The sequence below is a fragment of the Lactuca saligna genome, chromosome 8, assembly GCF_052625555.1.
Source record: "Lactuca saligna cultivar CGN05327 chromosome 8, ASM5262555v1, whole genome shotgun sequence".
In the NCBI taxonomy this organism is placed as follows: Eukaryota; Viridiplantae; Streptophyta; class Magnoliopsida; order Asterales; family Asteraceae; genus Lactuca; species Lactuca saligna.
This window is the reverse complement of record NC_136424.1, coordinates 194,352,266-194,357,221: the sequence shown is the minus strand read 5'-3', so window position 1 is coordinate 194,357,221 and position 4,956 is coordinate 194,352,266.

The following is a 4,956-nucleotide window of genomic DNA, read 5'->3' as shown; positions in this document are numbered from 1 at the left end:
ATGTCGCCAACCTCACCCAAACAGACTGGGGTATGACACCTCCACCCATACAACAGCTTAATAGGCGGAGCACTAACACTGGAGTGGAAATTGGTGTTGTAGGAGAATTATGTAAGAGGTAGGTAGGAGTCCTAACTCCCACCAAAATCAATAACACATACACACAACATATCCTCAAGAGTTTGAATGGTTCACCCACTCTAACCGTCAGTCTATGGATGATATGCACGCAACATATCACCAAGAGCCTCATGCCCAATTCCTCATGGAACTTCTTTCCAGAAGCAAGAGGTGAACCGAACATCATGGTCTAAAATAATAGAGATCGGAACCCCATGGAAAGCAACGACCTTGTGGATATACACATCGGCCAACTTCTCGGCCGACGAACTCTCCCGAATTGCCAGAAAATGGGCACTCTTAGTCAATCAATATACACATCGGCCAACTTCTCGGCCGACTGAGTCTGCCTAATTAAACCCACAAGTGCAGAATCCATAGATATCCTCATCCATACCACCGAAACAGAAGATCCAACCTACTTATGGCTCAGGGCGTCCGCCACTAGATTCTCTTTACCAGGATGGTAAAGGATCTCGCAGTCATAATCCTTGACTACGCCCGGCCACCTGCGCTGCTTCATGTTCAGGTTCGGCTGATCTAAATATGCCTCAAGCTCTTATGATCCTTGTAGATGGTACAACAAACCCCATAAAAGTAATGCCTCCAAATCTTAAGGCAAAAACCACCGCTCCGACTCAATATCATGTGTGGGATATCTCGTCTCATGCGGCTTCAGCTACCGTGAAGCATAAGCTATCACCCATCCTCTCTGCATGAGGACTGCCCCAACCCAGTGATGGACGCATCATAGAAAACCACAAAATCCTCGACTCCCTCGAGAAGGGTCAAAAATGAGGCCTCTCAAAGTCTCTGCCGAAGGGTCTCAAATGCTGAATGTTGCTCAGGGCCTCACCGGAAATCCACCCCTTTCCTCATCAGACGAGTAAAGGCTACTGCAATCTTGGATAAATCTTGAATAAATCTCCGGTAGTACCCTGCCAAACCCAGAAAATACCTGATATCCGAGGGAGACTTCGGGACCTCCCACTTCATCACTGCCTCGATTTAGGCCAGATTGACCAAAATCCCATCCTGGTTAACGAGGTGTCCGAGGAACTGAACCTCTCATAACCAAAACTCGCACTTCAACAACTTAGCATAAGCCGTTATCGCCTCAAAACCCCCAGAAGCTCACGAAGATGCTCCTCATGCTGCTCTCTGGTCTTGGAATACACCAAGATATCATCAATAACCACGATAAGCGAGCGATCAAGCATTAGCCTGCATACCCAATTCATCAAATCCATAAAGACTGTCGGCACATTGGTGAGCCTAAACGGCTTCACCACGAACTCGTAATGCCCATAACGAGTCCGAAATGCGGTCTTCTCCATGTTCTCCTCCTTCACCATGACCTGATGGTACCCAGACCTCATCTATCTTGGAGAACCAAGATGCTGCCTGCAACTAATCAAAAAGATCATCAATCCACGATAGGAGTTAACAGTTCTTCACCATCAACTTGTCAGCTCCCTATAATTGATACACATATGATGTGAACCATCCTTCTTTTTGATGAAGAGAATCAACGCTCCCCATGGAGAACTGCTAGTACGGGTGAACTACTTGCCTAGCAGCTCCTGCAGTTGAGATGATAGCTCCTACAACTCAGGTGGTGCCAATCGGTACAACGCCTTAACAATAGGGCCACACCTGGAACATCAACCACTAACACCTGACCCCCAACTCCTAAACGCATTGGGTAACTCCTCCCGGAATACAATGACGAACTCCCTGATAACTAGAACACCAACCACTGACACCTGACCCCTAACTCGCGTGCCCACCACATAAGCCAAATAACCAGCATACTTGTACTAAATATACTGCCGAGCCCTGGCTACCGAACAAAATCCTAAACCTAATCTGGTGTTCAAACTACCACATGCTGGCCCTCGTAATCGATCATGGCACCAAAATAGCTCAGTCAGTCCATACCCACGATCACACAGACATCCCCCATAGGAATTAGAATCAAATCAGTTGGAAAGGATACCCCGAAGATCTCTAGGACACAACCTTGATAGACTGAAGAAGCATAAACTCCATGTTTGTTGGCGATAGAAACTTGTAACGGACACTACAACTCTCCTATGGGCAAAACAAACTCCCTACTAAAGGATCGAGAAACAAAATATCGACTCGCACCCGTGTCAAACAACACTAGAGGCAGCAAGGAGTTCACTAGGAATGTGCCTAGCAGAGATAAAAACATATGAGCATAAAACCAATAGAATAAATAAGATAAGGGATAGAACATACCAGTCACAACATCTGGTGTTGTCCTAGCCTCCTCGGCATTGAGCTAGAAAGCGCGACCTCGAGCCCTCAGGGGCTCCTCCCTGCCCTGACTCCTGTCAGTAATCCTCAATGTAGATGGCATGGGAGCCTGCGCTAGCTTGGTGGCGAGCAACAGACATTTGACCTTCACATGATCAACTTGATCACAATGATAGAAAATCCTCATACTATGTACCGAGGTAGATTGGTGGCAGTCCCTCGCATAATGGCCCTCTTTGCCGCATTTGTGGCACCCACTACTAAATCGACATGCTCCAACATGAACCTTTCTGAACTTCCCACAAGTGTGGCCACACTAACCTCCTGTTCTAGAATCAGCAGCTTTGAACCACTACGGTGCTGGCTGCGACTATGTCGGCCCTACCTCTGCTCTCTCAACTAAAACTATATCTCAAGCTTGAGTCGCCTGGTGGCCTCCTATAACTCCAACAAGGTATCACACCGCTGAGAAGAAACAAACTGTCTGATGTCCGTCTTGAGCATGCTCAAATAACAGTTCATCTGATCCTTCTCTGAAGCAAACTCAGGGAAAAACATTGCCCTCTCAGTGAACATCTGGGTGATCTCCGTCACCGATTCTCATACCTGCCTCAGGTCTAAAAACTCCTGAGCCAACCTCTCCCACTCAACCTAAGGAATGTAATGAGTAAGAAACATCTCTCTGAACTGATCCTAAGATACCACATCCCTCTGCTATTCAGAGTATGATCTCGTAACAAGCTTCCACCAATCCTTCGCTCCGCACCTCAGAAGGTTCAGAGCGCACCTGACCTTCTGGTCAGCAGGGCATGAATAAGTGAAAAAGCATCCCTCCACATCAGATAGCCACCTCATGGCTACAATCGGGTCCTGAAATCCATCAAAAGTCGGGGGCTTTGTATTATCGAAGTCTCGATACTGAAAGGCTCACCCTGGCCCAAAAAGTGCAACAACCTCATCATGCAAGATCTCCTTAATCCCATAATCCAATTCATCTGATCTCATCTGATTGCCGGTCCCTGATCCTGACCCAGATCCAACCTCAACTCGCCTCATAGTCACCATACTGAAAATACACCGGAAAAGATATCAGAAAATCCATATATATAAACAGGGAACCAACTCCCAACGAAGACCTAGGGGTTGTGACCTCCTTGATATGCGTACGGGTCTTGTGCTTTCAGTAGTACGGGCCTATACTACCTTCCACACTTACCTATATCTATCTTGAGGATCATTACAACACCCTATCAATACTCATAAGCATAGGCGAACACTTAATCATCACTCCTAGAGGGAGGCTAAACATCTTACTACTGGCCGACTACCCTAAGCCCTTCATCAAAAAAGAATAGGAAATAAGACCCAACCAAACATTCTCAGGATATAAGATCTTAGTTATATATAACCATGATACATACACTAAGCAACTACAGTAATGATGTCAATTTCAAAAAAGAAAAGGCCCTAGGCTACCAGGTATCATATAATCAGGTAATTCCTGAAGATCCCTAGTCTATCACTAGCATGTTGTTCTATCATATCACAATATCAAATAATAGCATGGTATTTTGGGGGCTACTTACTAGCTCCGGCTGATCGTACACTTCGCATCCTCCTTTAGTATTTTGAAAACTGTTTGAAAACCATTTTGGAAAAGCTTTTCCTTAGTTTGAGACTGGATTCACACGAGCGATCCTCCAACTCACTCAAACCAAGGATTTGATTCCAACTTGTGACACTCATATTTAAAAAAAAAATTAACTTTTTAAATAAACACAAAACCATCATTCATTATAATTTATTTTAAAAATGAGTTTCACTTTAGAGTTTTTGCAGAAATCATAAAACAAAACATGAGGAGGTGCACGATCAAGCCTTCGCCTTACCGCGATCATCTGAAGTACCTGAAACATAACCAAAAACTGTAAGCCTAAAGCTTGGTGAGTCTTCCCCAAAATATCACCACATAACACAACCAATAACAACATGCATAATGAGCCTTCAACCTGATTGTACTGCCTCGGAGGGCCTTTAGGCTATCTGGATTGCTCCCGAACATTCGGCATGACTGGATTGCCTTGCAAGGCCTACAGCCTATCCGGACTGCTCGTCGGGCGTTTGGCCTAACTGGACCGCCTCACATGCCTTAAGTCTATCCAGACCGCCCTAGGTTTGTTGGCCTACAACCCAAAGCATGACCGCTTCAACCCAACCACACACACACACACACCGACATATATATAGCAATTAAACACATAACCAGTCAACAACCAAACAGATAGATCTTACAGATCACTAAGCATGGCATCATCCTATCTATCATGATACGGATCTAACAGGTCATAGCAACATAACAACATCCCATCTACTAGGATAATCTTCCAAAAAGGGTCGGCATTGTTCCCTTTGACCCATAAGTATAGTGAGGAAAAACTCACCTCACACTGATGTATCGAGCAGAACCACATGTCGCTAGCTCACGAAAAACTCGAACTATCATAATAAATAAACCTCAAATTAATAATTGGATTATTACCTCAAATCTCTTAA